Below are 12340 nucleotides of genomic sequence, written 5' to 3'. Positions count from 1 at the left end.
ACATCCTTGCGGTAATGCGGCCTCCAGAATTGCACACAGTACTCCAGGTGCGGTCTCACCATGGATCTATACAGTGGCATAATGACTTCAGGTTTACGGCTGACGAAACTCCTGCATATGCAACCTATGATTTGCCTTGCTTTGGATGAAGCTTGCTCCACTTGATTTGCAGACTTCATGTCTTCCCTGACAATCACCCCTAAGTCTCTTTCTGCTTCAGTTCTTGTCAGAATCTTACCATTCAGGGTGTAAATCCTGCATGGATTTTGGCTTCCCAGGTGCATGACTTTGCATTTTTTGGCATTGAAGCTGAGTTGCCAGTACCTAGACCAGCGCTCCAGACATTTCGGAGGGGGTGCCATTCACCACTACCCTCTGAAGCCTACCTCCAAGCCAGTTCCCAACCCATTTGGTCAATGTGTCACCCAAACCTAAAGAACTCATCTTGCTCAGCAACCTGTGGTGTGGTACGCTATCAAATGCTTTGCTGAAATCCAGATAGACGATGTCCAGGGACTCACCAACATCCAGCTTCCTCGTCACCCAGTCAAAGAAGCTGATCAGGTTGGATTGACAGGATCTCCCCTTAGTAAATCCATGTTGGCGGGGATCCTGCAGATTCTCCTCGTCCATGATCTTATCCAATTAGCGTTTGAGTAGGGTTTCCATTAGTTTGCTCACTATTGATGCGAGATTCACTGGTCTGTAATTTGCCATCTCCATCCTTGAGCCTTTCTTGTGGAGTGGAACGACGTTAGCCGTCTTCCAGTCCATCGGGACGTTACCTGTACTGAGGGAGAGATTGAAGAGCGCGGATAGCGGTTCCGCCAAGACATCACCCAACTCCCTAAGCACCCTAGGGTGTAGGTTGTCAGGCCCCATTGCCTTGTTGACCTTGATCATGTACACGAGTGGTAGCTCGATTGCACTCTTTGGGTGTGTATCAATATTGTAACTATCCATAGAATTATTACATATATTTCTCTTTAAAAAGATGTGTTCTTAAACATATTTAAATCACTTATCTTCAAGGACTACTCACTCTATATAGAAGGCAGGGAGCCACGCCAACATGGGCCGTGTTTCAAAGATTGCATCAGGGTGAGGTCCTGGATCTCAAATAAGTGATCAGTTTATTTAAAAATTTGATATACCACCTTATCAAAATACAAAGCGGTTTTACATAATAAAAACAAAGAATAAAGAGGGCATAAGTTAACAAATTACAATTATTATTACAGACAATCAAACGCACAGACAAACATTAACATACCGATACAAAATGGAAAAGGGCAGAAATACATTTGTATAATGAAAAAGAGAGGGAGAAGGATCAAAACAAAAGGCAGGGGAACAAAAAATAAAGTCTGGAATTCGTTACTGGAGAATGTGATGAAAGCAGGGTTTAAAAAAGGGTTGGATAATTTCCTAAAACAAAAGTCAATAAGCCATTATTGAGACGACTTGGGAAAATCCACTGCATATTCCTAGGATAAGCAGCATAAAATCTGTTTTCCTCCGTGAGATCTTATCAGGTTCTTGTGACCTAGGTTGGCCACTGATGGAAACAAGATGCTGTCCCAGTAAGGCAACTTTTATGTATTCTTATATACGATTTAAATTTGTTTAAGAGTACATTATTTTAGAGAAATATAAATAGTATGAGAATTCTATGGCTAGTTATTGATACACACCCAATGAAAAGTGTGAATGAGCTATATAGGCCTGTATGAAATGAGTTACTACCGAGGGGTGTTAGCTGTATAACCCATGTGAAATTGAAATAATTGTTTGCTAGGATTTGAAGAATGTAGTATTCTAGACATGTACATGCACAAAGAGCTCATAAATGTGGCACCATCATATGCTGTTCTAAACACTTAAGTTGCTTGTCAAATAACCCCAAAGTCTGTACTTTTGTACAATTGGTTTAATGGAATGTCTAGACTACCTACCACTAGCTTTAAACGGAAATATAACATTCTATGAACGGATAAAATGTTGTTATACATATACTGTAACTATGCTTTGATTTATGCAATAATAAGTTATCTTTACTAGTTTTGTTTATTTTTTGTTTTGTTCTTTCAAGCTAAAGCTGTGGAGGGGCATAAAAAAAATGTCTAAGTCCCCTTTTGGCCTATGGCCCTAAACGCTGAAAGTAGCAGCAGGGAAAATGTTGGGTGGGTTTTTTGTTAGTTTTTTTTGAGAATGGACAACGTTCAAAATGAGGCTTTTTTTTAAAGAATGGCCTACCTCAGCAGTTTAAACGCCCAGACCACCACTACATCTAACCTTAGAACAAATTATCAACCCAAAAAGTAGCCTAAGTCCCAAACGCCCAAAACAAGACCTTTTAGGCGAAGGAGGGGGGCCAATCCTTCACCTCTAAACTGGATTCTGTAACAGGTGTCTGTCAAAAACAACCCCCCCCCCCGTGCAACGATCACAGCAGGAGAGATGGCTCATCTCCCCTGCCGTGATCCCCACCCCCCGAACTGCTATGACCCGTGGCAGGAGAGATGCCCAGTCTCTCCTGTCGTGGTTCATGGCAGTTTGGGGGATTGGGGGGGGGGGGTCACAGGTACATCTTGGCAGGAGGGGTTGGGCTCCCTTCTGCTGGTATTGTTTCGGGGGTGGGGGGTGGATCACGATTGCGACAGGACAGATTGGGCATCTCTCCTGCCGCGATCGCGATCCCCCTGCCACGAACCCCGGCAGGAGAGATTGGCCATTTCTCCTGCCGCGATCATTGCAGGGGAGAGGGTGGCAGGTTACCGGGGCTGCTGAGCTGATTGTGGCAGCCGCGATCAGCTCAGCAGCCCCTATTGGGAATTTATACCTGTTTTGACTTGGTTTAAGTCAAAACGTATAAGTTCCGACTAGGCAACCTGTTAAAGATTTTGGTTATACTTGCTGTATGACTAAGTTTAGGTCAGCCCACCTCCCACCCTTTCCCCTCCTCTAAAAACATCTCTTTTCGTTCTAGGCGTTTAGAGGCAGGGGAAAGGCCTAAACTGGGTTTAGATACGTCTAAAACCAGCTTTGATTATCGATACTTGGACAATCTGGCTTTTTGATCGTCCAAGTACCGATTTAGGCCACTTTTTGGACGGTTTTTGTTTTTTTGATTATAAGCCCCAGCGCTTTCAGACCCCAAAAATTTAAGGAGCAACTGAAATCTCCAGAAGTACTCCATCAGTTCTGGCTGGGCAGGAAATTCACTTAGCTGTGTGTTGTGTAGGTAGAAAGTGGGAGGAAATAGAAAGAAGGCATGAGCAACAAAACACCCCCCAAACAGCAGGTCTGGTTGCTGTGGAGAAGCTTGTTTTAATCCTGTGAGCAGATAATTCCCATCTTGAGACCCTGGAGGGAGATTAGTGGTTCTCCCTTGTCAGTCTCGCCTCCTTAAGTAGATAGTTCTCTGGATACTCTCTTGTTCTGCCCAACCCATTCCTCGCCAGCACTCGGCATAAAAAGCTCTGCAACATTTTCTGAGATCAGGCTCATAGGGGACCTATAAGCTAATAGAAATGAGAAAACTGATAGGCTATAATTAATTTTCCAGTTCAGCAGTTCTGTGGGAAAACAAGGTTTTTGTTCCAAATTACTCTGTATGCGTGGGGAGGGGTTAATACAGATCAAGCCATGTCTGACTATTCACATTTGCTAGAGAAACTTAAAGGATCCTGGCTCAGACCTATAAGGCACAAAACAGAAAGAGGGCACTACTGGTTAACCCTTTCAGGACCAAGTGACATATTTGTCCCATAACTTTAAAATCCTATCAATTTTGATTGGGATAGTCTACAGTTCTAAATTTGATATGTACCGGATTCCATATGATACTGCCTTTATGTAAACAAACTGGTTCCGACATTCATTCATTAGCGTCGTTGCTAGATTGACGAGAAGATTCACTTGCCACACTGTCCATAAGCCAGAAGTGTGATTTTTTTAAAATAAAAATAATGATATTTCACAAAAAAAAAATCAATTTTTTGGCATCTGCAAGCCCTTTTTACCATAAAAATGTCGTCAAAACCACAAAAATTGGCCTACGATCCTTATGGTCCTGAAAGGGTTAAGCAGTGTGAGAAATATAATGGACACAAAACATTTTGCCCGAGTCAGACCTGGAAAGCTATGAGATAGGGGGGATATTTATTTAATTTTTCTATATTGTTCTCCCAGGGGGAACTCAGAACAGTTTACATGAATTTATTCAGGTACTCGAGCATTTCCCCCTGTCTGTCCCAGTGGGCTCACAATTTATCTAATGTTCCTGGGGATAGGGGGGGATTAAGTGACTTGCCCAAAGTCACAAGGAGCAGCATGGGTTTGAACCCATAACCTCAGGGGACTGAGTGCTGCAACTCTAACCACTTCACCATATTCTCCCACTTAGTTCATAAAGTTTTTTTTTTTTGCATGTAAAACCTATTTTGCCCACAGAAAAGGGCTTTTATATAATTGTGCTTCTGCATACATATGTCAAAAGTTACATGGATAGCATAAAGGATTTTCCGCAGCCTTATGTGAATTATGCCAATGGAAATTCAGATATAGCCCTGTCAAGCCACCCTTACCTGGGTAAGAGTCAATCCTAGATGGATAAGTCTCGATGAGAGTAGAGATATATCTCCCATTGAAAACAAAAAGCTAGCAAGAATTGCTATTTATTTATTCAATTTTTTTATATCGTTCTCCCAGGTACTCAAGCATTTTTCCTTGACTGTCCCGGTAGGCTCACAATCTATCTAATGTATCTGGGGCAATAGGGGGTGGGATTAAGTGACTATAACTTCATTAATGAACAAAGTAGCATCAAGTGTCCAATGTAATCCTAGAATCCAGAAACTTCTGCAACTCTTTGGGGGTTATAAAAAGGAAAAAAGAAACATCTCTAAATTTAATACAGCGCTTGCAAGGAAATTTTAGGGAAAAAAAAGAAGCTTTTAATATCAGCTCTTGAGAATGAATAGTAAAAAAAATCCTTACAACTCAATCGAGTGACCTTGGAAAAATCTGGAAACATATACTTTCCCAAAAAGATGCTATTTCTAAATTTTAAAGAAAAGAGCTTCATAATGCAGCTCTTGGCTGGATCTAATGCAAAGAGGGTGATTTAAAAGTAGATTAATATAAAACCTCCTCCTGTGTATTTTCCAATAAACCCATCAAATCCACACTATCAGATCACCCCTCTTGACTTCATCAAAATTCTCCAAAACTTCCACCTTCTGATGTAAAATCCCCACATTTTTAATAAGGAAGAAACTTCACACCTGAACACCCTTAAGTTGTTTTCCTATCATTTCTAGGGTGCAGGCTGTTTGCAGCAACTTGGGAAATGTTAAAATCCAAAAATGATCACAAAAAGCACGACAATTCATGTTTTTTTTGCCTGCCAATAGTAGTGCTCACTCTTTCAAGAGAGTGCCTACAACTTTAAAAAAAGAGCACACACTCAGAGTGTGCATTCTTTCCCAATTATTTTCCCATTGCACATACGTGATCCACTGCATGTTCACACTGCTGGGGAAAAAGTGCATACTCTTCCTGAAAGTATTTGTTTTCTTTACAAAAGAAAACATGCTCTCCCTGCTTCAGGCCAACCAGCATTCCTCTCCCCGACGTCAATTCTGCCGTCGGAGAGTAAGTTCCGCCCAGCCAGGCAGCGATTGGCTGGCCCGAACTTCCTCTGACGGCAGAATTGACGTCGGGGAGAGGAAGACTGATTGGCCCGATAGATCGCCAAGGCAAAGTGAGTCCTGGATGATCGACTCACTTTGTCTTGGCGAGCTACCTGTCGATCGCGATCGACCTATTGGGCACCCCTGTTCTAGGGGTTATTTTACAATCATTTTAGAGCTATAATGTGAGTTGTAGTATGCACCTTCTCTGACCAGAAGAAGTCAGCAATTACATAGTAAGGTTTGGACAAGTTCCTGGAGGAAAAGCCCATAGTCTGCTGTTGAGACAGACATGGAAGAAGCCACTGGTTGTCCTGGATCGGTGGTATGGAAAGCCACTACTATTTGGTTTTTTGCCAGGTACTTGTGACTTTCCCATAGTCCACACAGTTTTGAAAAAATGCACATTCAACAATATTGCTCCTTGATGAAAAAAAAAAATGGCTAACTGAAATGATTGAAACCAACATTCTGAAAACTGAAAACCCATCTGTTCGATACGTAATCTCCTTTACCCTCTCCCTTCCTCCCCTCTCCCCTCCCTCTCCCTCTTACTTATCCACCTCCTCTCTCTCCCCTCTTATCTCTCTTTACAGTCGCTTTGAGCCTGTATAGGTATGAACGACGCACAAATAGAAGATTAGATTCCCACAAACGACAAGCGACACAAAACAAAAATTTTGTTGTTGCCTATCCCCATCAATATCTAGTATTGCCCGATGTTCTTGAATCTTCCTCTTATGGGTATTAAGGTTTTCCTGGAGTAAATCTGAACCTTCAATCAACATATCCAACTTAAAGGTATAGGAAGAGTCTATGGCCATCAAGGCTTCCCATTAAATATCCAGAGTTACCACATAGAGAATGACATGGGGACAAATTTTTCTCCGTCCCCATGAGTTTTGTCCCTATCCCATTCCAGTAAGCTCAGCCTCAACTGCACAAACTTCGAACACTTGACTTTAAAGTGTTTGAGGCTTGTGCAGATGAGGACAAAGCTTCCAGGAATAGGACAGGGAGAGACACAAAACTCATGGGGACAGGGAAATTGAGTTCCCACGGGGATGGGGAAAAAATTGTCCCCGTGTCATTCTCTATTACCACAGTAGGTTTTAAAGCTCCCTACTCAGTCCCTTTTGTGCCTGTACTGCTTTTCCTAGAACTTCAGTATCAGCAGGTGTCAGAGCCACCAAGGACTGTCAACCTCAGTCAACACCAACAGCCTCTAAGGCTCCCACAGCTGCAGCTCTCTAAACAGCATCAGGGGACAGAAATGCCCATAGAAACCTTTCCTGCTCAGTCAGAACCAAGAACAACTTCCAGCATCCAAACACTGAAGAGATTCTAAGTGTCATGGGTGTCTTGCAATGGTCCGAGCTAAGTGATATATCAACATCACTAGAAACAAGACTTCTCAAGCCAAGCCAAGTCCTGCCCTGGATTGTAAGGAAGAGGTTATAGTCTATTGTCTGGCTAGTTTTTATTTGTTCTTGTTTTCTTGAGTGATCCTCTAATCCAGTGCCTCTCATCCCAGTCTTTAGGGCACATCCAACCAATCAGGTTTTGGTGACATCCATAATGAATATACATGAGCTTGATTTGCATACCAAGAAGACAGTGCATGCAAATCTAAATCACGTATGTTCGCTGTGGTATCCTGAAACCGTGACTTATCTGGGTGTGCCCTGAGGATTGGGTTGAGAGGCGCTGCTCTAATCTGTCCATTTCCATCACAAATTGTACAAATTGCAACCATTCTTTCATCTGTGGCTCAACCTTTTCACCAATTCAGATTGCTCAGGATCCTCTATCTCCTCCAGAGCTTAAACAAACATATAAGTATTAGAGTAGTCCAATACCTCCATTCCCACTATCTCCCCTAGAACCCTCTTATCTTTGGACACCTATAAATCATATGTAATAGCATTCCCCTTTCACCATATTCCTCCAACATGTTTCCAGAACGGTGGCATTTTACCCCTTGCAAACTGCAAGGGGTAAAATGCCATAAGAACAACCTTACTGGGTCAAACCAACAGTCCATCAAGCCCAGTAGCCCGTTCTCAGAGTGGCCAATCCAGATCCCTAGTACCTGGCCATAACCCAAGAAGTAGCAACATTCCATGCTACCAATCCAGGGCAAGCAGTGGCTTCCCCCATGTCAGACTATGGACTTTTCCTCCAGGAAGTTGTCCACACCTCTCTTAAAACGAGTTAAGCTATCCGCTATTACCACAACCTCTGGCAATGCGTTCCAGAGCTTAACTATTCTCCGTGTTAAAAAAAAGTTCCTCCTATTGGTTTTAAAAGTATTTCCCTGTAACTTCATTGAGTGTCCCCTAGTCTTTGTAATTTTTTACTTCAATCATATGCTCTCAATTTAGCATCCGCAAACAGCTAATACCATACTTCTCCAGACATCTTTCTAATTCCTTGCTCGACTTATGTGCATTGCAAGAAGAGCTCATTTAAATACTAATGATCTCCTTATGATGCATTTGCATAGGGTTCTCTATTTTAATGAGTCTATCAGGGCCCCAGTCCCTAATTCAGGTTGGGTACAACAATGGGAAATGCATCCATTACTTCTTAATATCACTGAACACTTCTCTTTTTCTAAGCATTTCCACACTGTAATTCACAAAAATGAAATGCAAATTCAGATTATTTCCTTATTATTTTATTCATCCCAGCTTTCTCAATCATTGCAACATTGAGGGGTTTTTCAGTCTAGAAATTGTGCATGTTAATGAGCACCACTCTTTTTCTCCCACTCACCAGGGAGACAATTCACTTCACTGATTCTGTGTACCTAATCAATCAGCAAGCCCAGTGTACCCTTCCTAAGTGTCAACAAGTCTCTCAGAAATTGCTTTAAAAAGGCGAGTGGTTTATTTTCTTCCAGACTCTCCAGATATCCCAAATGTCTTATTACTCCTATGAGACCAGCCCTCCAAGGCCTAGATTCACTAAGCCCACCGATCTTACCCGATCCAAGGCAGGCCGACCGATTCTCCAACCCTCTGCATGTAAATGGGGGTGATCGGAGGCACATCCCTCACCAACGAGACAGATCGCATGCACTTTGCCTGTAGATAGTCTGCGCATGCATTTGCTATCCTTTTTTAAAATTTTTTACTGGCCATGACTCTCCAGCTCTCTGCCGCCCTTCTCTGCAGTGTGAGCCTATGGTTTTAACAAGCAGGTTAAAACCATGGGCTCATGCTGCAGGGAAGGGCGGCAAGCAGGAGAGGGAGAATTGCGGCAGAGAGCACAACGCACAAGCAGATGCCAGGGCTACTTATGATAGGGCTTTCTGTAATATGGAGCCTTACCCGCCGCAGGTGTTTATATTATTGTTGAGTACACACACACACGAAAAGAGCTTTTTTTCGGCAGGAAAATTGTGGTAGAAAGCAGGGAGAGAGGAGAGTTTTTTGAGCAGGGAGCAGAGCTGTTGGCATAGCAGGATCGCGGCAGAGAGCACGGAGGGAGCAGGGCTGGTGGAAGTTGGCTGGGATTTCAGGGCAGCAATGGAGAAGGAGAGTCGGCAGGGACGTGTGCGACTGGTCCTCAGCAGTCGCTTGTTTTGGGATCGGCTAGCCTAGTCGGTGTTCCTTTTTTTTTTTTTTAGTGAATCATTGCCTGCCTACATTTGCATGCAAGGATCGGATCGGGTGCGGGAGGAAGGTTAGTGAATTGGGTTGGGGTCGCTAAGTGGTCGGGACTTGATCAGTGGGCTTAGTGAATCTAGCCCTAAGTGCACTACCTCAGCAAAAGATGTCTGCCACCATAAATGCTCTCTAGCACCCACTAGTGTTTACCTATTAATGCCTGCCTTATTTTGCTTCATTATGCATTTTTATTATTGTAAACTCCTTTGCTGGTATTGCATGAAAGGCTCTGCTTTAACAAAAGGAGGATTGTTGACTGCAAAGTGGAAATTGAGAGTGTTATGGAGGGGAAAAGCAGGTAGCTAGTTTTCTGTTTTTGAAAGATGCACCCTTAAATAAGTAGGAATGAATACAAGTAGGGTTACCTGATTTTCCTTTTAGAAAATCCAGACCCCCCTAGACCCGCCCCCCGAGGCCCGCCCAGTTCCACCCATCCTGCCCTGTCCTGCCCTAGCCCACGCCCCCCACTGCATGCTCTCGGGCAGTAGGGTATCCACGCATGTGCAAATGTGATGCGATGACACCAAGCACACACGCGCATATGTGCGAAGTCATCGCAGATTCCCTCCTGCCCGACGGCGATGTGATAGAAGATTTTCAAAACCCATACAAAGTGCCAGGTTTTGAAAAGCCATCTGGACCCCCGGATATGTCCTTAAAAGGATGACATGTCCAAGGAAATGCAGACGTCTGGTAACCCTAAATATAGGGTCCTTTTACTAAGGCGCGCTAGCCATTTTAACACACGCTAAATGCTAACATGTCCATTATAATCTATGGGCACATTAGCATTTAGTGCATGCTAATATTTAGCGCATGTTAAAATGGCTAGCATGCCTTAGTGCAGGGGTCTCAAAGTCCCTCCTTGAGGGCCGCAATCCAGTCGGGTTTTCAGGATTTCCCCAATGAATATGCATTGAAAGCAGTGCATGCACATAGATCTCATGCATATTCATTGGGGAACTTTTGAAAACCCGACTGGATTGCGGCCCTCGAGGAGGGACTTTGAGACCCCTGCCTTAGTATAAGGACCCCTATAAGAGAGAGAATAGCATATATTAAATAATCCTGGAGGAAAAGGATAAAATATGAAAGGAAGAGAAGAAATTGGCAGAAAGAAGAGATTGCAAGTAGGAGAGATATGGGGGGAGGGGGGGATGAAAGAACAGGATCTTCTAGGGAGGAAATAGACTGCGGGATTAGAGAGGAAACGAAAGAAGAGAGCATGAACAAAAAAGAAATAAAATAACCCCCCCCCCCCCGAGAAATTATTTAAATGAAGACAAGATTAAAACGAATAACCAAAGATATTATCCAATGTATACAGCAAAGACTGGACTATGTGACCAGGTAAGACCTGGATTGGAGTAGCCCGAGCACTGACCTGGCTCATCCAAGCCTCAGCAGAGCAGTTGTATGTGGCATGGAGGGATAGATGGTTGTCAGCATCAAAATAAAAAGGTCCAGTACAGGTGTTTAATGTGAATTATAAGATGACTTTATTTTCTGGTTTTATATTGTAGTGCAATTCCAAAAACATACAAACGAAAACTCTCATTGGTTGCTAAACAGCCTGTAAGCCCACCATGCTTCATTCATTACTAAAGTTCAAAAAAACACAAAAATAACTTTTAAATTTCAAGTTCTGGAACCTGCAACCAACTTGCACTACTTGGACAGGTTCCCCACAGTTCTCCTGTGATTATGAAAATTCAGAAACAGTGATTCTTAATTCTTCTGTTACCTTTTAATTACATCAGAAGCAGTAATTTCTGATCCTTCTGGTATTCTTAATTCAATCAGAGGCAGTAATTCTTAACTCTTCTGGTATTCTTAGTTTTGTGAGGCAACGCCACTTTATCAGAAACAGCATTTTTACTTTCCCCCAAGCTTTACTCTGTAATCCTGCTCTCAAATAAGCATGACTCCTCAGGTTCCATTTCAACATTATTTGTAAGCATTTCTGTATCAAATACATCATTACCTTCAGAAGAATGACTAGAAGTTTGTCCTGAGGTTTACTCCTTGCTTTCTGTGGGGAAAGCTGGCTGCTGGCTTCTGAATCCTGGCTAGCACAGGTCTGTCTCTCTCCAAGGATTCAGGTATCCTGTAAGCTTGTGGCTGCCTCCGTCTTCCATGGCCTAGAGAGAACAAACCCTTTTCCCTAGCATGGGCTGATTGCCCCTCAAAACACCTGTGGTTCTCTGGTGCTTTGCTAATGAGCCTGGATAGCTTCCCTGCTCATTAACCCTGCCCCCAGCAGAGCTGATTGCAGGAGCTAATCCCTTTGTGGGTTTTGCTATCACCTGCCTGGTGCATGCTGGTCCTTGTAGTTCTTTGAACATAAGAATTGCCATAAGAATTGGGTCAGACCAGTGGTCCATCATGCCCAGCAGTCCGCTCACGCGGTGGCTCTCTGGTCAAAGACCAGTGCCCTAACTGAGACTAGCCCTACCAGCGTATGCTCTTATTTACCAGGAACTTGTCTAACTTTGATCTTGAATCCCTGGAGAGTTTTTTACCACTCTCTGGTACATTCGTACGAAATCTATCCCTTTTCAACTTTAGAGAGTGCCCTCTCGTTCTCCCTACCTTGCAGAGGGTGAACAACCTGTCCTTATCCACTAAGTCTATCCCCTTCAGAACCTTGAATGTTTCGATCATGTCCCCTCTCAATCTCTTCTGTTCGAGGGAGAAGAGGCCCAGTTTCTCTAATCTTTCGCTGTATGGCATCTCCTCCAACCCCTTAACCGTCTTAGTTGCTCTTTTCTGGACCATTTTGAATAGTACCGTGTCTTTTTCATGTACGGCGACCAGTGCTGTATGCAGTAATCCAAGTGAGGGCACACCATGGCCCGGTACAACGGCATGATAACTTTCTCCAATCTGTTCGTGATCCCCTTCTTTATCATTACTAGCATTCTGTTCGCCCTTTTCGCCACCGCTGCACATTACGTGTACAGCTTCATC

The 12340-nt window shown here is 43.3% G+C and overlaps 1 long non-coding RNA gene across 1 annotated transcript in view; it reads right to left on the bottom strand.

Annotated features, from left to right (window-relative positions):
- LOC117353576 overlaps positions 1-11568 on the bottom strand; it is a 115412-nt gene extending 103844 nt beyond the window's left edge. Inside the window, exon 1 of the long non-coding RNA XR_004537979.1 lies at positions 11355-11568. This is a non-coding gene — a long non-coding RNA (uncharacterized LOC117353576). The remainder of the gene's footprint in view (positions 1-11354) is intronic.
- Between the last annotated feature and the right edge of the window lie 772 nt (positions 11569-12340).

Source organism: Geotrypetes seraphini, chromosome 2 (genome assembly GCF_902459505.1).
Source record: "Geotrypetes seraphini chromosome 2, aGeoSer1.1, whole genome shotgun sequence".
NCBI classification, from domain to species: domain Eukaryota; kingdom Metazoa; phylum Chordata; class Amphibia; order Gymnophiona; family Dermophiidae; genus Geotrypetes; species Geotrypetes seraphini.
Note: the sequence above shows the minus strand (reverse complement) of the source record. Positions and strands in the feature narration are given on the sequence as shown.